Source organism: Argiope bruennichi, chromosome 3 (genome assembly GCF_947563725.1).
Source record: "Argiope bruennichi chromosome 3, qqArgBrue1.1, whole genome shotgun sequence".
NCBI lineage: Eukaryota > Metazoa > Arthropoda > Arachnida > Araneae > Araneidae > Argiope > Argiope bruennichi.
The window spans coordinates 95,948,632-95,972,901 of record NC_079153.1 but is presented as its reverse complement, the minus strand read 5'-3'; the positions used below and the strand labels follow the sequence as shown (position 1 = coordinate 95,972,901).

The window sequence follows — 24,270 nt, the reverse complement described above, 5'->3', positions numbered from 1 at the left end:
TTAATTTTATATAAACATATATTTTCTTCGGCATATTTTCATTTATATTCATGTATAAGGGATTGATAGAAATAACTTAGACATCTAATTATCAGTTATTATAAGATTAAGTGCTTCGTAACAGATATTGTAAATCTTTATCTATACTAATAAGTACTGTACTATAAATATGAAGATGTGTGTCTATATGTGTGATGAAGCTCTAAAAGTCAGACCGTTTGACTAAGCAGTACGAAACTATCCACAATTATACTTTGGAGGCCGCGGTGGTCAGGTGGTAAGGTCTCGGCTTGGGAGCCGTAGGATTTCAGGTTCGAGACCCGATTCCACCGAAGAACAGTCGTGTAAGGGGGTCTGTTGCACGTTAAATCCGTCATGCCAAACATCCTCCCTCTGGTATGGTGTGGTGTGGAGAGAGGGGTGCCAGCTCAGGTGTTGTCCCTGTCATCTGACCGCGGTTCAAAATTACGAGGTCGGTTCCAAAATAACCCTAGTGCTATTACAACAGGACGTTAATATAACTAAACTAAACTAAACGATTATACTTTGGAAGATGGGAATGTACACTTTGGTGAGATTAAAATTGAATCAAAATTCCAAAGACTATTTTTCGCCATAATTTCCAAAATTGACACAATACAACAATAATTCTTACCTCACGTCAAAATTTAAAAAATCTTCTTTCGAATAATGTTAATTTGCCAAAAATAATTTCATTCTATTTTTAATTAATTTTCAAAAAAATATTTTATGCGTAATTTATAATAAGATATATCATCATTGAAGTAAAATTCAAAACATTTTCATCATTGACATTAATATTCATCTTGACGTTTCTCTATTACTGGTGATCAAGAAATGAAAGTTGTATTTATTTCTCATGTTGAGTATTTTTCTGTATAAGTTATGCCTTAAAATATTTTCGGAACTTATCTAGCTTATAATTAAGGATTTAGTTCAAAATCGATAATGCTGAACTTTTTTTTAATGATTTCTTTAAAAAAGATTTTTTGAACCTTAAGAAGCTACTATGATATCTATTTTTTGTTTATAAAAATATAGACAGAAAATTCATAATATGCATTGTTCAATAAACAGAACGGTTTAAGCCTACTGATTTAGTACATCTGTCGAAATTTGACATTTAAAAATATTTTACCGGTAAAGCCTTTAAAATGAAGCTACAGTACGTTATTAATCGAAATTCTTAGCAACAATTGAACTCGATGAACCAAATGGTTGCCTTAGGTAACTTTCTTTTTATATATATTATTTTCACTCTATAAAACAGAATGCAATTCTTAAGCACAGCAAAAGCGTTGGTCTCTGCTTTAAAAGCCTATTATATCTAAGTCATCTACAGTGAAATATATCGCTAAAAATAAAACTCCCAGAGTTCTTTTTATCAAGTCTACGTATCTTATAAAAGAAGTTTGTTTTGTTAGTTATCCTCAAGTAGGATTGAATTGTAAAGCTTCAGTTGTAACACTTTCCGTTGGTTCTTCTATCTTTATTTCTTTTCCACTCTAGTTTAAACAACGACGCAGTGGAATTCCAACAGAGAAACGCAGATAAGAACTACCGCCAAAAAGTGTGGAGTTTAAGTGTTCCTCTCCTGCTTTTGTTTCGTCTACAGAATCGAGTGGGGAAAAAAATTGAAGGGGAGAGAGAAGTTCTCTGTTGACATATCCTTTCGACCAATAGAAATCGAAACCGAGAACCATAGGGGACCTTTTAAAAGTACTGATATAAGAAAGGGAAGCGGAAGTTTAAGAAAACGTGATAGAAAAAAAAATGGAAGTATATCAGGACAATGAAGTCAGGAGAACGTTAAATTTAGTCCCGAGTCTTAACTTAGTTTTGTCAACGTATAACTTGATTTGCTATTTTTTACTCTTTCTCTTCGTTCGTTTTTTATATAGATCTTTTTTTATTCTTTCGGTTTTCTTACTTTTCTTTTTTCATTCGTGCCTTTTTTTTCTATTAAAGGAAATCTGATGGAAAATAAAGTTTTTCGATTTTATGTTCGCCAATCAGTCGGCACTGTGTGGTTTTCGTGAAAGCTGCCCTTTTTATATTCTTTATTTACTGAATTTTTGTGTGTGTTTGCGAGGCGGTCCATCGGGTAAAAGTTTTTCTTTGGAAGGCGTAAAGGATTCTAGACTCTACCTTTTTTTTCTAGTTTGCTATCGACATTTTTAAGAGGCGAATCCTTTTTTTCAGCATCATATCTAGTGGGAAAAATATTGTTATTTAATATTATACATTGTTTTGGAAATTCACATTCGACGTCTTTGAAACTTATTTTAAGTACGATTTTTTGTATATTATTCATAGATATTGCAATGGAAATTCTTCAACAATTTATTGCCCAAATACTAACAGGAAGATTTTTTTTTTTTTTTATAAAAGACGGTTAAATAAAAGAAGGTAAAGGGTGAGATAAGATGTTGCCTTAAAAGACTTATATTTGTGTACGAAAAATCAGTATAAAGACAGCCAATCCAATTCAATCTCGCCAATAAGTTATTTTTAAGCAGTCATATTTATCATGCACTTTTAATCTGAATTTTTTTTAAATATGAAAAATAATTATATTTAATAATGCAAATGCCAATAAAGTGATTGTTGAAAAAAATGAAGCAACTTAGAATATAATAATTTGTAAATTGAAAAATCCTTATTATTCTCTTAATTCTTTTATTTTACTTTATTTAGAACACGCTTTTTAAAAAAAATTCAATTCTATAGCTGATTTCTAAATTGGAGAACGATATTGAGTAAGAAATAGTGTAAACACTCTGAATACATACATGCACACGCACACACACGCACACACACCACACACACGCACGCACATACACGCACGCACATACACACACACACACACACACACACACACACACACACACACACACACACACACACACACACACACACACACACATATATATATATATAAATTCAGCTTAAAACTTAAAAAATGTATTTTTTTAATAAAACCAATTTTTTGCACCTTAATTTATTTCCATTTTTAATTGAGTTTGCAAAATATTTTAAGCGAATTTTAGTACAATATATTTTATTATTAATGTAAAGCAAATTGTTTTCATTTTTGTTAATAATAGTGCTTCTAGGCATTTGTTCCATTTTTCATGACCAAGATAAGAAGATTTGTTTATTTATATTATTTATTTCTTTTCTTTTGAGCGAACTTCAGTATAAAGCTCACTTATAATAAAGTAGTTGGAAATTTGTAGAGCTTAGAATTAACATTTAATTTCATAAACAAGGAATGACGAAAATTTTTTAAATTTGTCCATTCTGTAATTCTTTAATATTATACAATTTTATGCATAGTGAAAAAAAATTAGTAAAATGCCTTTAACAATAAAAAGAAAAGATGTAAAACTTCTAAAATAATAATATTATGTCAATCAAAATAAAAATATTTTGCTGGAGAAATCATTAATATCAAGTTATTCAGAAAATTCATTAATTTTGGCGAAACAATTGGTCGCCAAATACGAATAATCATTTATTTGATGTTAAATAACTAAATATACTTACAAAAGTTTATGCTGGCTGAATTTCTTGAAGCCAATTTGAATGTGTATTTATTTTATTCAAATAGAAAAGGAAACATTTTGAAAAAGTTTTTTTTAATTATAAAAATGAGTTAAACGAAATTGGTTTGATACTGTCGATAGAATCGTCTTTTTAAAATATTAGTTTATAATATTTTAAAAAGTATAACTTAACTTATTTAAGAATTAACTTATTAAGAATTTAGTTAACTAAAAGTTAACTTTATTTTATTCAAAGATCAGAAGGAATGAAACATTTATCCCTTTCCAATGATGCGTTGACACAAAATGTCTTTCGCAAATCTACCAGAACTGATTACAATGCCGTCGGAAGACGATTGGAAAGTCCAGGATTTCCTAAAACCATTCGAATGCCGTTCGAAACATGAAAAATTGCGCACGATGTTTTCTATTTGAATGAACTTAATTTAAGAACAGATGCCACGGACATTTCAGCTGATCGATCTTTAAAAGATGTCCGCTAATGCCGTGGGATGTCATTAAAAATCGAGAAAAGAGAAAAAAGATAGGAAAAAAATGATTGGAATCCTTCTTCCATCTGAAAAGAACCTTTTCAGCCTGATACTCGGGTCTGAAGAGGATCTTTTGAAAGCTTCTTCGCGTTTGTGCAAGTCTTAGAAAGAGAAACATGATTTTTAAAACTTGAATCCTGGCTCGTTTCTAGGAGAATTTATAAGACCTGGCTTTGAGAATAACTGAAGCATTTCGGTAAACAATGGGACTCCATTTAGGCTTGACTTTCGAGGAAAATTCATCAGCCGGATTTAATTAATGTTTAAATTTGTTTTTGGTTTTGATAAATAGAAGCTCATCGATGATGTGGTTTACAGAAGCGTATTTATTCTTCTTTGTCTAATCCACTATCTCTGTTATTAAATAAAGTATTTTAGGTAAAGAAACAAATCTAAATAATCAATCAGCCATCATTTATATATATAAATAAAACTTAAGTATGTAGTATTTGTTTTTCAGCGAAGTCAGTCAACTTTGGCTCCCTAGGAAACCATATTTACGATGATTGTTAATATTTAACACGTTTGGAAAAGTGTGGCGATACGTTAGAAAGAGTGTGGCGATTGTACCATATACTTTAATTTAACTATATAATATCAGTTACGATTTTGACAAACAAATTAAGTTTAAAACGAAAAGAGATACAGTTGCTTTGCTTATTATATTTGCAATAAATTAATACACAGTCTTTGTTGACGCCCTATGGAAATCATTTGGAAAGATTTCATATATTTTTCTCCGACAACTAAATATGCTTCGACATATATAATAGAGAGAGAGAAGCATATTTATTCCTTTTTGTTTAACCCCCTCCCCTCTCTGTCATTAAATAAAGTATTTCAGAAAAAGGAACAAAACCACACCATCAATGAGTCTCTATTCATATATGTATAGTTAAAACACAAGTACACGGTACTTGTGTTTCAGCAAAATCAGCCAATTCTGCCAAAATTTTAAAACACATCTAAAAATTTAGGGCTCCAACAAAAGCCATATTTAAGATATTTTTGATTAGTCACCATATTTGGTAAGTCATCAACCATATAGAGTATGTGGAGATGGTACCATTACTTTAATTTAATCGCATATTGCCATTTACGATTTTGATAAGCAGACTAAATTTAAAACGAAAAGAGATACAGTTGCTTTGCTTATTATATTTATAATAAATTGATACGCAGTCTTTGTTGAATCTCTATGGAAATAATTTGGAAAGATTTCATACATTTTTCTTCGACATATATATTCTTTTTGGTTCCTAACCCATCATCTCTGTTATTAAATAAAATATTTTAGAAAAAAAAAACTACATCATTAATGAGCCTCCATTCATATATATATAGATAAAACTCAAGAATAAGGTACTTTTTCAGCGAAGGCGAAGAACTCGTGCCACACTTTTAAAACTCGTCTAGGAATTTAAGGCTTAAACAAAAACCACATTTACGACATTTTTGAATAGCTATCACATTTGGTAATCGATGAAGTATTTCGGTAAATTAATCACTGTAATTTTTGGAGTCACATTTAGTAATTACTGAAGTGTTTCGGTAAGTTAATCATTGTAATTTTTGGAGTCACATTTAGTAATTACTGAAGCATATAAAGTGTGTGGCGATGATACCATGTACTTTAATTTAACCTTATAATGCCTTTTACAATTTTGGCAGACAGACTAAATTTAAAACAAAAAGAAATATAGTTACTTCTTTATCATATTTAAAATAAACAGATATGAAATCAATATTAAATTATTTTGAAATCATTTAGAAAAATGTTCATCCATTTTTCTTTGAAACGCAAAAGAAAATCTGTAATATCATATCTACAAATTATTTGAAACATATACAAGGAATAAAATCTTTAAAAATATCAAAAATGCATCGTCAGAGTTTTTTCATTTTATCATGACTTTTCTTCTAATGTCATTATAAGATGTTTTCTTTCTCAATTTCTCTGACGGCGGAAAAAAGAGTTGCTTGCAACAACATCATTTGATCCCAAGTGATTGTCAAAATCATATAATCGATATCTACTACATATTCACTTTTAACGTTTATTGCATTAATCACAATTTGTTTTCATATTTGTAATTCTATTTAAAAGTGTAGTGCGTTCGTTTTAAAAATAAGAAATGTAGGATTTACGACAAGCTGGATAAAAGTCATTGTTGGTTATTTATAGTTGAATTGCTTTGAATATAGTTTGCTTTTTACTTGCAAATATAAACCAAAACATTACAATTTTAATAGCATCACAAATATTTAATTTGTTTATTGTTTCAAAAGTAGCTGCTTTTTGTTCATCAGATCGTTTACTAGACGATCATGGACAAAGGAATATTTTCAGTTCTTATTAAAAGTGGATCTAATTGCTTTCAAATTTTAAAGAGCAATAGTAATTCTATGGTTGTTACATAAGATAGTTAGTTCCATGTAAGCTACCACTCGCATATGATCATTTCATTATTGTTATTTTCATAATCTTTGTCTCTAAATTATTATTTTAAGAATATATTTGAATTTATTAGCTTTTGACCAAAATTAATTATTTATTTGGCAACATTTCTTAGTAATACAAATGATATTGTTCTTAAATCTGTCAGTTATGCGATAAAGTCTTAATTTGATAATTGTTGTTTTAATGTCATTTATGCCATTATTATTATTATTTATTTGTGTATTACAACCATTAAATTGTTAAAAATTAATTATGAAAACAATGTTCGTTGTAACATACCCTCTTATATTGCTTTTCGAGAAATAATGAAACTTATGTACTATTAAGGTTCTTAAAGCTTTTGCCAATTTCTCTTCTAGTGTCAAAAAAGAAATTAAAATAAATTTACTAATTATCTTTTGTAATTAAAAATTTTTTTATTTATATTTTCAAAAGTATTATTTAAATCCATCGTTTAACCGTACATATCCTCCGAAAAGATACATTATCAAAGAAGTAAATAACTATATTTATTTAAGAAGTATAATAGTTACAAAATATAAAGTTTAAAAAAAATGTAACTTCTTATATCTTCTGAATATATAATAATAATTACAGTAAATGCATATGAGACAGATTTCCGGTTGTGAAGCCATTATTTACAAATGCGACTGATAGTTAAAATTATGCGGTCATAAAAAAAGGATAAAAAATCCTTTTGTGTTTATGCGAGCTTCAATTACATGAATCAGTTTGTCGAAAAAATCTTCAGTCATTTTCTTGCATAGAAATGCTTTAAAAATAAATGCCTCTTCTAAACAGACTATGCAATCAAAACACTTTAAATACACAAATGCAAATTACCTTTTAAAAAAGGGATATACTTTTTAGTTTGTAAAGTTTTTACTTCCATTTATTTTGATCTGATTTAAACACTTTTTTTGTCAATTATTTTTTATTTATTTCCTAATAAGAAGTAAAAGAAGAGTTTGAAAATATTTTAACGATAAGAAGAAGACCATGGTTTTAAGGTGCTCAAACGATATGATTAGATGCTTCGATTTGAAAACTAAAAATTCTTCTACTAATTACAAGTTTAAAAATATTGTTCTATTTTTGTCTCTAACTCTCTTCTCAGAAGTAAGGAAACTTAAAAATGAAGTTTATGTGAAAGGAGTGTTATGAATAGTACTGAGAGTAATTTTTCCTTCGAATCTTTTCTTAGAACTACATCAATGGGAAAAGCTTCGATTAAATTTTAATGAAACCTCTCCTTTACACACTATTCCCTTCATCTTTCCTTTTTTCCATCGTGGTTTATTGAATACATTTTCTTTTACAAGCTATCAAAATTGGTTTCCGACAAACTTTAATGCGCGTGGGGAAAAAATTTTCCCGCGCTTTTTTTTTCTGTTGCTGTTTTGTGGTTTTATTTTTTTTTCTATTCATCGAACTGCATTTTTATTTGAATGTATGTATGGAAAAAGCAAGAATTCACTTATTTCAGTAAAGTAATTAATGAATTTTGTATGTATGTATCATCTATCTTTTTCTCTGTGATAGAAAAAAATATTTTGAAAATGATGTATGGAAGTAATAGAACACTGTTAAATTCAGATGAGATTCCGCAGTGGCATAATTAATAAAAAAAATTATTCTAGTCGAGATAAAATAAAAAAAGATCGTTATTTAAAAAATGCATATTTCTATTTTAGTGATTTCACTGATGTTTTGAAAAAAAATATTTGCTTTCTGGATTGAATTTTCTGAAAGTTTCTAAATTAAAAATTTATTTTTCGTTAAAAAGATTAGAATAATTCCAGGATTTTACTAGTCAGCTTTATATTTCCAGAATTATTTCAATAAAAGTGTTTTGTGTAACAATATGAGATCGTAATCTTTGTTATTACTGTTCAAAAATTCAAACTATGATATATGAAAAACCATTTATGAGTTGCACTTTGTAAATGTTACAAAATTTGTTAATAAGAAGCAAGTGAATGTTTTTGTTTATGGAGAACAATAGTTTTTCTTTTCTTTTTTTATCGTTTGCTTATTCTTTTTTATAGTTTGCAACAAAAATAAGGTGCAATTTCCAAAACATGAATATGAAAAACAAATTCTTCTCTTATAATAAAATTATATCGATATAAAAACATATTTTTTTATTTCCTATGATAATCTTCATGTAATTTCGAATATTACGACAAAATGCTTTATTAATCTAATATGATATCGCTTGTCTTTAATTTCTCTAGGACAAATTCAAATAATTTTAGAATTGAAATATAACATAAAATTTCAGAGAGTGTCATTTTTTTATGTTTGATAAGAATGCATTATCAATTTGTTTTCTGCAATCATGAAATTATTATTTACTATTAAAATTATAGTACTTGTTATTTGTCAACTAGGAGGATTTTCTCTTAGTGATTTCAACATTTTATACATCTTTCTAGAATTAAATGACCACCATTAAATGACCAACAAAAGATGCTCCTGAATCCTGAAAAATACTTCATTATGATGAATTCATAAGATGAATCCACCTTAACATTTCATTAGAAATTTTCTAACGCTTTCATGGAATATCTTTTGGTAGATAGACTGTTTCTTTATATGAATATATTCTTATATTTAGATTATTTTTTCTCAACCCTCTTCCCTGATATTTTGCACCTGCATATGGACTTTTCCTTAATGTTTTTAGATCCAATTCAATGAAAGTTTTTAACACAATTCCACAATTTTGCCATTATTTTGTCTTTGATTCTTTAATTGCTTTTATGTTCAGTTCTACTTTTTGTTATTGTTTTGTTTTGATTGATAATTTTTAATTCCATTTTTGTATAACTATGGTAATTTCAGTTTTATATCTGAACTCGTTCTATAATCAGGATTTGTCACTTAGACTTGCACACTTTTCTTGCAAAGCTCCAAAATGGTATAAGCATTTCTTTAATAAAAAATTATTTCTGATTCTTTTTCAAAAAAGTCATGATAAATTTCTTATTCTCACATTTCACCATCTTCGATTATTGTGAATATTTATGAATTTAGATGAAGAAACGCGTAGTGATATTTCTTAGAATCAAATTAGTCAACTATTGTATTTATTCATTTATTTATTATTGTATTTTTTATTCATTTATTATTGTATTTTACACATTCACATTTACATTTATATTTTTTTTCTTTCCAATGTTAAGTTCCACTTAAACTGAGTTTATATAAAAGAACTGCAAAATTTAGATAAAAAGATATTCAAATAATACTAATTGTATCTTGAAAAATAATTGAAGTTCTAAACTTTAATAGAGAACAAGATACCAATAACGATATAAAAAAACTGTTAAACAAACGATTTTCAAATAATACTAAATGCATCTTGTAAAATGATTGAGTTTTAAAATTCAATAGAGAACAAGAGGCCAATAAAGATAAAAAAGAATACATAAACAAATGAATAATACTAAATGCTCAAATAATACTGAATGTATCTTGAAAAATGATTGAAATTCTATAATTTAATAGAGAACAAGATGCCAATATCAATATAAAAGAACTGTTAAAAAAAAGATTTTCAAATAATACTAAATGTATCTTGTGAAATGATTGAAGCTCTAAAACTTAATAGAAAACAAGATGCCAAATAAAGATAAAAAAAAGAACTGTTAAACAAATGAATAATACTAAATTTTAAAATAATACTAAATGTATCTTGAAAAATGATTGAAGTTCTATAATTTTAAAGATTACAAGATACTAATAAAAAAAGATATTTTTCAATATTTCAGCATATATTCCACTATAATTTTATTCATATGATGTGTAAATAAATGCATTATGGTATGGCTATTGAACTAAATATATAATATTTATATATCGCTTGTAAACAAATAACATAGGAATATTATGTTTATTTCAAAGAATTATTCAATATTTTCAGCAACGCGATACAGTTAAATATTTTCTTATAACTAAAAGCTTGTAGAATCTTTGGTGCAAAGTCTTTAATTATTACAACCTGTCATATTTACACTTCCCAAAACAAATTTTCCACCTATCCGACAGCATTTATTACACCCATCAAAACTAATAATACGACTCCAAACAAGGTTCACTGCTTTTAAAATAACTCCAATGAAACAGAAAGATGCAAATCATTTTGATAATTCCCAAAATTATCTTAATCTTCATCGTACCACTTAAACGACGCGATACATCTTCAGCGAACCGATAAATCTTTTCCCTCTTCCTAAATAAAAACGCAACTCATAACAAATAAGCGAAGGGTTCTGCCACCTATCATCTAGGATTTTACATGAATTATGAAACTCCCCATGTCTCATTAAAAACCAAACTGTCTTCCATTGACAGTTGTTTGAGATAAACAAAGCTCTTACAAGCTTGCCAAACATTTTAACTCCCCTATGCAAAAGTGTTACTTTTCCAACAAGTAGCCAAACCTTACAACTGCATGGACAACATCGGCATAAATTTCAATAATTAATGAAGGCTGTTTCTCCAAGACTTAAAATAAGGAGAAACATGAAAACCTTACTTAATTCTAATTACTGCGGTGCAATATCTGTATGGCAATAAAAAAAATGCGTTTCATTAAAATGCATGACATTGCTTTAGCGAGATATTATGCATCAGACTGGCATCTCCTTATATTATAATTAAGCTTCGGGACTAAGTCCCTCTGGAATATTACATCATTGAAAACGCCTGTATAACTTAATTATTCAAATCCGCTAAAACTATTTCAAACTTGGCGATGAATTTTCAACGGTGGGCAATCAGGCCACCTTACATGATGTTGAAGAATGATAATTATTTTAATTACCTTTCCGTAAAATATCTCGCCCTGGAAATTTCGAAGTTTAGATTCAAGACTATTTCGTCGAAATGGTTGCGCCATAAGCCTGTTTAGAAGCACTAAGTCATTGAATACGAAAGCAAGCAAGCAAGTGCATTTATGGAAGTAATGCATGTAGATTTTGCTAAATTTTTTGCCAAATGCTCATTAAAACACTTCTACCCAATTTGTCTTCAGGGAATAGTGATTTAAATATTCAGCAAACGTTCGCAATATTTTGGGTTTCGTTTTCCACTCAAGTTCTTAAAAGTAATTCATAATTAATGTTCGAATATATCATAGCAAAACTAAGAACTAATATCGAGAAGTGTAGAAATATGCTTCAATATTGAGCCGGAACTGTGTCTAGTTTGTTCTTTAAGATTGATTAATATTAGCAATAATGCACGATTCTTCTCGGATTAGCGAAAATATTGAAGTTAATTTTTTGTATTAGTCAGTACGTTATACCATTTATTATAGTCTATTAAAAATAAATAAATTTAAAATAATCTGTACGAGATTATGGATGACCATGATCATGTTCATTATTCTGAAAACCAGCCAAAAGCTTGAAGATACTATAGCATTGTTGCTGGGTATTTTGTGCTCATAGGATGCAAGAATGAAAACTTTAATAAATTGAATGCTGAATGCAAAATCTTGAAACTGTGAACAATAAAATATTAAAATATCTAAATAATGAACGATATTTTAGCAAATAATACTAAATATTTCTAAATTAATAATATTGTCGATTTCAGTATGAATAATAAAAAGTTCTGATGATTATATAAAAATTGCAATCTTACAAATATATAAAGAAAAAAATTCCGCAAATATCGTTTGCAGGAATTTTTTTCTTTAGAATTGCTTGTATTAATCTGTTTAATATGTTATGTAATTTATCAACCAAGGTCAGATTTTATGCTAGAATGCAGGATTTAAAAATGTAAATCTATACTTATAATAAAGCTCAATGTGTGTGTGTGTGTGTGTGTTGGCGCTCTACAGGCCAGGTCATTTGACATACAGCTATCAAATTTGGTACATGTATACCTTAGAGGTCGGGAATGTGCACCTGAGGTCCCTTTTTTGAAATTTTAATTATTAATTAAAAACTAACTTTCCCGCCAAAAAAATCTTTCATTTTTTCCACCGCCAAATTTTCCGCCAAAATAATCTTCCATTTTCCCCACCGCCAAATGAGTAAGGCTTCAATTTTTTTTTCTCCCAACAGTAATGAGGCTAGGGTTAATATTGTTCGGAGAATTATTTCAAACGATTCTGTTTATTTTCTTAATGTTTTATGCATTTAAAATTAAACATTGTTAATTAATTAATGTTTCAGATTCATTCTGAAGTACTTTTGAATTAAAATAACACGGAATAAAGGAAATTAAAAATGTATAATCTGCATAGCGTTACCCCAACTGGCGTAGAAAAATTCACGCATTTGCGTTACCTAACTGGCGAAGAAAATTCACGCATGCGCATTGTTCTGATTGGTGTCCTGATTTAAATTAATGATTAACCACTATCAACGGATGATTTAAATTATTTTTAAGTTAGTTGCATGCTTTTGTAAGTAAATTGTATTTATGTTAGTTATATATTTTTGTATATGCTTATAGTTTTAAGTACACCGTTTTATAAGTAGTTTTTTAAACCTGTTTTAGACCGATTATTTTAAACGATTCATTTTATTTTCTTAGTGTTTGATGCATTTAAAATTAAACATTGTTAATTAATAGATCTGTTCATGATGAATCTGAGAAAATTTTGTTGACAAATTCTTGAGATATTACATAAATTAAGAAAGACATTCTTTAGTGCCCATAAAATTTAAACGCTCAGTGACTCTATTATCAGTAATCATATTATTAAAAAATGCTTTGTTTCAGTAAAAAATATTATTATATTAATTGCAGATTAATCATTTACACTTTAATTTAAAGCATAAATTCTATGAGGGGTAACAGAAAATTAGAGAGATACATATCACGTTATGACTGAAGGTCTTTATAATATTATGAGTGAATTATATGACTATCAAAATTTGAAGTTTTAAAATATTTTGCTGAAGAATCTATTAAAGTTGGAATTGCATAAAATATTTAATTATTAAAATTTTAATGAACATTAAGATTAGCGAACCGGCTGGTCGCCAAAGGCGGCTAGTATTTAATAAATTCAAAATTTGATTTATTGTAAAGAAAGGAATTTCCTAAGGCATATCAACTATATTTCTAATAAAACAACATTAATAAAAAGTGGTAAATTTTGAAAATTTTCAGTGGTAAATTTTGAAATTTGAGCAGAAATTTAAGCACACGTTTTACAATTCTTCCAATAATTTCTATAAATTTAAAAGTTAATATGTATTCATTAATATACCAAATATAATTACAGGCATACTTCTTAGATCTATACAAAAGCATTATATGATATTCTTTGCAATCATCTAATCGTTTTCCTCCAGTTTCCTAGTTTTCCTCTCGTTCAATTTCATTTTTTAAATTGTTTTATTATCATATGAATCACCGAAATAGTCGAATTTTATGTACATTTGTTACGCAGTCCTACTAATGTTGAACCTTCTTAGTATTGATAACAACAATACTTCTAGTCATATGCTACACATATTCTTGAAGCTATTGAATATGAATATTAGTCCATTCTAAAAAGATATCAATTCAGACAGAGTTTTATTTTCTCATATAAAAAGTTAGTCATGGAATTGTGAATTAACCTTTTTTATTCACTACTTATTGTACTGCGGAGTGCATCACAGATATGGATATAATAGTTGCTGTATAAATAAACAGGGATAATAGTATGTTGTTGAGTTGTCTCTACATTGATGTCAGGTGGAACCAATTTTAGCGTGGTTGACGTAGGACTCCGTAATGGGTTCTATTTGGTCCTTTTTTGAATTGTGTTAATTTTAGTGCCTCTATATGTTGTCGTGGTGGCCAGATAATTCATATTTTCCCGGCAGAGATCCGTTTGTGGGTATCTACGCCTTTTTGAAACAAGTATTATATGTATCAGTGGACATTTCCAAAAATAGGGTTTCGCCATAAACTCCAAACTAACCAAATTTACTAATGTACCACTCGCGAATACTTGTCAAAATGCTTTAGTCTATCTCTTAAGTACCAGTACGTAACTTGCCAGTACGTAAACGCAAAACGGAAATGTAATGACTTAATTATATGAATTTCGGTGTCTTATTATGGGACTCTAATTAAATTATGTGCCAAACTTGGTTTAATCGGTTGGAGAAAAGGCGTCCAAAATGCATAATCGGTTTTCTGGTATTTGTGTATTAACTGCATCCCAATGATTCAATAAACTAAAGAGATCATGCTAATAGATGAAAAAAGTTTAATATTTGTTAAAAGGAATTACTTAAATAAAGAATAATTCGATAAGATTACTGACTTGAAAATAAAATTAATTACTATTTTGTTTCATTTGGTTTGAGAAAAAATTTCTGTAACTTTCAATTTTCAGTATCCTCCTTAAATTTGTTTAAATTATCATTGTATCTTTTTAAAAAATACTAATACAAGTTTGCTTATTCTTAAAAATAATTCAAATTCTCTAGAATAAAAAAAATGAATTAATACCAAGTCAAAAAATAAAGCATTATGATTAGTGTAACTGCCAAACGACTTCCAATAAAAATTCTGTACATTTTGCAGACCAATCAATATGTACCATTATGAACTTCTTAATTATATCATAATAATGAAAGTCCCAAAATTATTAAATTCATACACTTTATTGTTATGCCTTGAAAGGAAATGAAATGAAAATCTAATCTTATGGAGCAAATACCTAACAAGTCATTCTTTTCTTTACTTCCCTCTGAATTATTAGTTTCCATGGTAACTTTTGTTGAATGAAACTAAACTGCTTTGAAGGCATCGGCCTTTTATTTACACTAAATAAAGACAGAATTCGTTACATCAATTGATTCGATTCGGATTAATGTAATTTAGGAATAAATAGAATACGACGAAATATTTTAGATGAATATGGTTATTTTATTCTTTTGTTGCAGAAAATAATACTTTGCTCTTTCCTAAGATGACTGAAATTAATTCTTTATGGAGAAAAATTTATATTTTTCAATATTTTTTATGTTAAATCAGGGCATATTATGAACTTTATTGTTCTATTAACAATCCAAATACTTTGTTTATTGATATATTTTCATGGCTGTTAGGATATAAGGTCTCACTATTAGGACACAAAGTTCTTAGGTTCGAGTCTCGATTCCACCTAGAATATATTATATACGCGAGAGATTATATATATACAATATGAGATAAAACCCAGTAAATATATTTAATTTATCATCGCCCTGAAAAATGTTAAAAAAAGTTATCAGTGGCACGAAATGCATTTATTACAGTCTCATACAACTCAAAGTTTTTGCGACGCAGAATCATCGGACAAGTTAATAGTGGGACTTTTACTAAGTATAATATCTAGAGTAAGAAGTGAAATGAATAACTTGTTCGTCTGTATCAAATGCTATAAATATACTTTAGATAATAATTATTTATCTAATACCTTGCTCATCACATGACTCATATCTTCATACAAATCGGGTGCGTACATTGGGCACAAATCTGACGGGGCAAATATCTTCGTAATGATGGAGTGCATAAATTTGGAGGAGAGGCAGTTTATGCTGACGGCCGGCCTCGATATTTTACCAGTTTCAAATTACAAGATCAAACTAAATGAAGTGGTCTCATCGAAATTTTCTCTTTTACTCGATAATAAATTCATCATTTTCCTTTCCTCTTGAATAAAAACTTGGGGATTTAGGGCAATGCCGTAAAAAGTCATGAATACCTTTTTTTAAATTATTTTTTTATTTTCCAAGTCATACATAGGAATTTTGTGATTCATTGAATAGTGAAGAAAAACTAGCATGCATTTTCAACGTCCTTCATATTTAATCAGTCCCCCCCCACAAATTTCTCACAAAATTATATTATTGGTAACAAGATCATATACCAAATTTCTTTTATTTAAGAAGTTGTATGTTTGAGTTATCGCATTTGTGTGAATCTACAGAGCTAAGGAAAGCCCCTTTTATGCATCTAGTTCTATATTTGATACTAATCTAAAATTAAGTATTAAATCGATATATTAAATTTCATTTATCTAGCTTTGAGTTCTGTAGTGTTTAGTGCTCATTTGCGTTCGACAGATAGAAATAATTTTTGGGAATTGACTTCTTTTCATATTCAATAAAACCCTACAAATTTGCTTTAAAATCATATACCAAATTTTATAAATCTAGCTCAAAGCGTTAATCATGTTCACAGACAGACAAGCGAACCACTTGGAAATGTATTTCGCACAAATTTTGACAAAAATCTTCAAAAGGTTTGTAAAACTGGCATGCTTCTAACTCAAAACGATTTTGAGTTTCATGTTCCATACAGACAGACTAATACTGTTTTAAAATTTTATTTTTCTGGTTCAGAAAATTCTAAAAGGGGGTTATAGGTCAGAGTCCCAAGGTCCTTTTTTACCATTACATTATATTCGCTTTATATTTAATGAATACAAAAAAAGATTAAAATTCTACAGAGCAATATTCAAAATTACAGGATAAAAAAAAGCAATATCGATGTAAAAAATTACAAAGCTCTTAAAATTACATTATCGGTACAGCCTTCTTTCTGTTTCTGGATTTTACTAAAGTCAACGTTTTACCCATATTTCCTTCCATAATTATATTTCAAGTAACAGTATACATGTAATATTTCATTATAAATGTATTTGTTATAAAATATATAATTATAAAAATTTACTTATCTGTTTCATTTTTTCAGGTGCAGTTTTCATCGTGGCGGGTATGTTCTAATAAATTTTCATTTTCAAAAGTTTTTACTTTATAGTTTCAGAAAATACTTGAATTTTTAATATTAATAACCTTTTAAATATTAAAATAATTTGACTTTGTCTAACGCAAAATTATTTTTCGTGCAAAGGTTGCACGTAACTATTTGTATCAAGCATTCCATGATATAAATATATATGTATTATTTATACTGTCTGATTTTTTTGCACATAAATAATTTTAATAGTTATTCTATTCAAATATTGCTGTTTATATAATTTATATAAACACTGGACTGTCTCTATAGACACTATAAGTAAAATATTTTAGGATAGTTATAACAAAATATAATATATTTTAACTATTCAGTCTTTCTCCTATTATTTATGGAAGATGTTTTTTTATGATCGTTTGCAGGATTTTATTGCAAAATTTTAAAATTATGATCTGTTTTATGAGCATAAATTGTCTCATTTAAAGATACTGCAGCGTAATTTTCATTTATCATTGAGACAAACGGTGGCAACTATTTACTTTATATGCTACAAAATATACAATATTTCCTTTTTCTGTCTGCCATAAATATGGATATTGGTTTCATTTAATTTGCTATACCATTGGTGGAATTTCAAAGGAATGATTCTATCTGTATATTTTATTGTTTGATGAATTATTTTATCACCATTTTCTGTGAATATTTATTTAGTTCTGTAATGGATTCGCGATTATTATTTATACTGAATTTCGTATAAACAATTTTCATTTAGAATTCATGGAATCGCAACTGATATATTCTACTTTGAAAACTTAAATTTATTTATTAAGAATAAACAAAAGATTTTTAATCCTGAACTTTCCACGAATAAAACAATAAAGGTTACATTAAAATATTTCACTAAATATTTTCATCGCAGTTTAAATATACTTTTAACGTGAGCAGGTCAGAAACTATAAATATAAAAGCAAGCTGAAACGACTATAAATAAAATGACAGATTCGCTTTAAGTTATAATCCAAACTTATTTAAATATTTATGAAATTCAGTCTGACATGCAACATCATGTTTAAACTTATTTAAACAAAATTTAATGATATAAACATAAATATCTCTTATAAGTAAAACTCATACTAAGTTATTTTCTTATTTAAAACTTAATGAGAATTTTACTCATAAGTGGCATCTTTGCTTACATTAGATTTCATAGACACAAGTTTAAACTTGCCTTTAAAAGTCAGACTGAATATCATAAATATTTAAACAAGTTTGAATTATAACTTAGAATGAATATTTCATTTCATTTAACACTCTTTCAGATTTACATGTGTCAGGATTTGGATTTTTTCTTTCCTATTATGATATAAAAAATATTTATAGTTTTATTATATTTAATCTAACTATAGTAATTAGAATTCATATGTCAAATAGTTTGGATGAGCTACTAGGGAAAAATAAATTCACCATTGCAGTTATATTTCAATATTTTATTTTGTATTACATCATTTCATAGTAACTAACTTTTGCTGAATTCTTGAAAAGTTATAAAACTGGGAATATCAATGAAGTGAAAAAAAAATTGTGATTTTATCTTCCACTTAATTCTTAATATTGACTTGATCGATATACAATTAACCTCAATATCATTTTTATACTTTTAAAAATTATTAAAATTAAACAAACAGAGATTACGAATTAACGCTATTTTATACTTTATGATGAAAAAAATAGACCCGCTATTTCTAAGAATTATATACATCTGGTATTTTAGAATATTGGAACGCAAGAGTTTCTTGATCAGAATTTTTAAAAAATACTTATTCTCTCAAAAACAAGCAATTCCCGTACGTGCTCTTAAGGGATTAGCATATAAAAGAGGACCACATATAGCTGACAACCATTTCGCAAATATCGGACATTCTTTGAAAATTCTCGGAAAATCTGCCTGAAAACGAAAACGAACTGAAAACGAATAAAGGCATACCATAAGTGTTCAATAAATCATATTTAATGAAAGGAGAAGAAAACATCCTGGCATTTGGACGCCCACCGTAATTTCATTGAACGGACGCTTGGTGCCTTTCAGTACTGATAAATTTAAAACATTCAATATGGACAATATCAATTGCAAGCAGTGCACCTAATTTTATAAGAAGTTTTAGGAATATTTGGAAAACAGACAGACTCGATTATCTCTATGATTCAATTTAATACATTAACTGCAGAATGACTCACCTGTGATTCAAAAATTTTTAGGTAGTTAAAACCTATCTAATTAGATTACCCCTTCTTTACTGCAAATGATAGACAGCAAAGAAAGATGCATCGATTTAGATAGATTTTCCAATAATTGCCATAATTTATGGTAGTGATTGTTCTTATTATATATCGGGGTAAAAGGTGAAGTTTCTTTTTTCTTATGTATTCCAAAATTTATATTATACTTAGGAAAAAACTTTATATATTATTGGGAGTTTATATAAAAGGGGAAAAATTGGGAGTTTATGTAAGTTTCTATATTTTATATAAAACATTATTACAGTCATTTTTTATCCTTTTATAGTTTGGTGCACAAGAATTAGACAGTTTTGGTTTGGGAACAAGAATAATAATTCTTGTGCGTCTCTATAAAATCCTAGATATGAATGGATATGGGCATTAATGAATTATTGGATATCTTCTAGATGGGTTGTGGAAAAGGATTTAGAAGAAGAAAAAACGTTCAGACAATAATTTCTTATTTCTAGGGCCAATTATTTCACGAAATCCATGGTCTTGAAATTGTCTCATGGGGAAAATGAAATGTGGCAAGACCAGTTAAAATTTGTAATGCCAACATGAGTATCATTCTGACTAAGTGATGAATATTAACAATAACGAGGAAGCTCCATAATAACAGTTATGAAGCTTTAAAATTGGATTTTAGCTAGACAAATAAAAATGAATTAATTTATCAATTAAATATAAATTATACAATTTCCTCTTTATTATTCCGATGCTGTTTTCGCAGCTTTTTGAAACAAAAATGTCCAAAGTTTCACGCACGACTTATCGAATAATCAGATACGCTTATTCATATGTCGCAGTCACTAATGCTGCCATTAATAAGTTATTACTAATTATCCATGAGATAGCCTTTTCTACAAAGTAAAAATTGATATTAAAAAAAAGGCAAGTGATTATATAGTCGTTTGTTATTAAATTATAGATAAATCAATAAAGATGACAAAACTTCTGATTCTAATGAACTTAAATGTAAATAAATTAATGCAAAGGATAGCGCCGCTTAGACACACTTATCTAAACGCTACGAGCAAAAGGAGAATTTCAATTGATTATTCTCCTGAAAAAAAAACAAAGAATGCACTTAATTGACTTTTATTAAATCCGAACATTCCTGAGCCTTAAAAAAAGAGGGGGGGGGGGAGAGACTTATACTACTAACTTACATGATGAAAGATTGATAAGCTAATTAACTACTACATTAGCATGCCCCAATTAGCATTCAGATGTTTTTATTTCTTTAACTATTGCTAGTAAAAGACAGAAAAAAAAAACACTTGGAAGACAGAAAAAAAGGCTTCTTAAATCAAGAGAAACGCGAAGACTTGAGAAAAAAAAGAGAGGTATTTTCTGGAAAACCTCGTTAGCGGTCTTAAAGTAACGTGGTAAGAAGCACAAAGTTAGTAAAAAGTGTCCAGACGTAATTGGTAGGCTTACTTAAATTTCCAGGGGATTGTCATGCTATTGAATTAATTGCGTAAAATGCTATCCTGTTCTTGAGACTTAGCAAGAATTGTTTTTTCTGTCGTCTAAGAAGCTATTGGAGAATCTTAATGAGAGTGAAAAAGAACAAGTACCTTTTGAGAGGTATTTATAGTTTAAGGTAGGGATTTTTAAAACTCGCAGATGAGTCAGATAAAGCTGACTTTATGAAATAATAATTGCATTTGTTAAAAATTCTTCTCTTTTGCAGAGACTCTTTGGCTTTTTAGATGTGTCGCCTCCTTTCGGTTCAAAAGCATTCTTTTACACACTCTTTGTACAAAAATGTTTTTTTTTTCAAAACTTGAGAAGGTCCCTATGTATATTTAATAGGTCTATGCATCGTTCTATAATGATAAGCATATAAGCATACCTAATTCAATAAGATATGAGTTCCAAAGAATGATCGCTAGTTAATTAAATATGAGCACTATTGTAAAAACATATTTTACGTAACATTGTTTACGTTTATAATTCTTAAGAAATAGGATTGACATCTGAAATAATCTTTACATCTAATTAATATTTACATCCATTTGAAATGTGGAGGTTAGTCAAAATCTCTAGTTCGCAATTTTTGGAAATAACAATACTTTTCCTTTGTCTGCTTTGTATACGAAGAAGTAAAAACCAAAGAAACAAAGAGCGAAAACGAACCTTGCATGTGAGACAGTGAACGAAAAAAGAAAAAGGCATCGCACGAGGGTCAGTGCGCCAAATTAGATCTATGACCAGAAGAATCCAACCGTCTCAACTCATTCAATGAACGGATTCTTTTATTTTCGCCTTACATCACTACATCAATGAAAGAATTTTGATGTTTTTTGGAAATGATATGCAAACAACCCAACTACTAATTGATTAACTTTCTTCTTATTCTTCCTTTTTTAATTTTTATTATTATGATTATTGTTTTGATTGTTCAGTGAACTCTCAAAGTCGAACGACAACTAAAAATGAATAAAATTGGGAAAACAAGCAGAATAATTTTCATGAGTGCTGCAATTCTGCAGCCCTAATAAGCGAACCGAAACTGGTTTGAGAAGATGAAGTACAAAACAAGATCTTCATTCAAAATATCATTACTTATTAGAAACTTCGCTATATATTAATTACTGGTGCACGATTTTCCTTTCTGTGTCATTATCGCCATTGGTACAACGTTGATCAAATCAGTGAATTAACTTTTGAACCACAGAATTACAGAACTGTACCGTCTTTTGCCATCACTTTCCTTATCATTTAATCTTTTTTCAATTATCATTTCATTTAATCTTTTTTTTTCGCTATTATTATTATGAGATGCTGAAACACTCGAATTCCTTCCTCAAATCTTTAGAAAAGTTGCTCTGAGTTATTGTATTTGACATATGTATTTATCCTACCTTCTCAGAATCCATGACATCAATATACCACATATGTTCAGGATTCGCAATAGAAATAATTTTTTCTTCATTTGTTGAAAAAGAAAATCTTCTTTCAATTTTGTATTTACAGACGAGGTTTACAAATCTTGTTAGTTTTCTTATAAGCACAGTATTAATTTAAACACTTTGAGATCCAACATTTCCTTTTCAATCACAAACCTTAATTGATTAAAATTTCACTAAATATTTTTTCGATGACACGTGATTTCTTTTTCCATATAACTGCCATTATCTTCTAAAAACTTAGTTATATAAAATCGTTATACAAACTGCTACATCCTAGAATCACGCAATTTTATCACCTACTGAGAAAAACACAATCAGCTGTAAATTTAACTGTGGAATGCTGTGAATTAAACAAATTTGCTGGAATTACGTTATCAACTGGAAAAAACTCGTTATAGAACAACCTAGAATTATTAGTAGAACTATTAGAAGAACTCATCAGAAGTTTTCTGCATTTCCTATATTTGTTATAAATATTTGCTATATCACCAAAGAAATCACGACGCCGTTACACCAAGTCTATTCTTGAAGAATAGAAACAATTTATTTATAAATATCTGGTGTTTACGTTTTACATTTTAAAAGTAGAGAACAAATTTTTCAAACAATTCAAAACATAATATTTTCAAGCAAGAGTTTGCAAATATATGGAACAACGAGGATGATACTAATATTTTATATTAAAAATTTACAGTACTGCCAATAAAGACATAGAAACACTATCTCTGGCCTTTGTGCATGATATTGTTAGTTTTTTTAACATGTCTCATACAAATATATAATATAATAATTCCATGTTTCTCATTTACATGGTTAGATTAAATTTAATTCGATATCTTGTTAATCATGATATCTAAAACCGTACTCATGATTCAAAAGTAAATGTGAGCATGTCTACATATGCACAACGATCAAAGTATACTTCTAAAATATTGAATCTTCCTTTTTTTTTTTCTCGATTTTCTAAATACGATCAGATTCTAGTTTGTTTACGCTCCATGTGCTTTGCTATCAAAACACATCATTCTCGCGTCATAATAGTGAAGTTATAAGAATCGTCAATAATGATGAGTAGATGTCTCTATTTAGTTATAATGATGGGTAAATCTTGAGAATTGTTTCAACAAATATAGGTTGATATCCAAATTGCATTATTAAATAGATTTCCATAAATTAGAATTTTGATGTTTCAGTGTGGCAAAACAAGCATATATTACAATTTTTTACATGAAATGTATTCCACACTTGTATGCATTGTTATCGTATCTTGGAATTTAAATAAATTTTAAAATATCAGATTTACTAGGCATTTTTTTTTCCTTTCAAACTTTAAAAGGGAAAGCAGAAATATGTAATTTTTTTAAGATATATTATGGTTAAATTTCTTATTTTTTCCGTCACAGATAAAATAAAAATTGAAATGTTTAAACTTAATAACTTCATTTCGAAAATCGCTTGTTTGTAATATATTTTAGCATTAATATGGCTCTGACAGGTAATATAACGCAAAACATCTATTTTTAAAAATTTTTATTTTTGTAATATCCACATGTGAAATTTGAATTGCCATCAATTGTAGAATTTCTGCTTATTTTATATAAATGACAGTATTTGGAAAATGTATATTTTTTTAAATCTATTTTCATTAAAAAACTTTAGAAGAAAAGTTAAATAGATTTAATTTTAATCACGTTTATTTATCTACTTAATCAGGGATAAAAATTCCGATAAAGGATTTTTCCAAATTCAACTGGATGGACAACCATATATTATAAAAC

General features: G+C 28.1%; 1 protein-coding gene across 1 annotated transcript in view; it reads left to right on the top strand.

Annotated features, from left to right (window-relative positions):
* Window positions 1–24,270, top strand: part of LOC129963438 (teneurin-m-like) — a 618,667-nt gene that overhangs the window by 246,584 nt on the left and 347,813 nt on the right. Inside the window, exon 3 of the mRNA XM_056077801.1 lies at window positions 17,292–17,312. The gene's annotated coding sequence lies outside the window, so the exon portion shown is untranslated. The remainder of the gene's footprint in view (window positions 1–17,291; window positions 17,313–24,270) is intronic.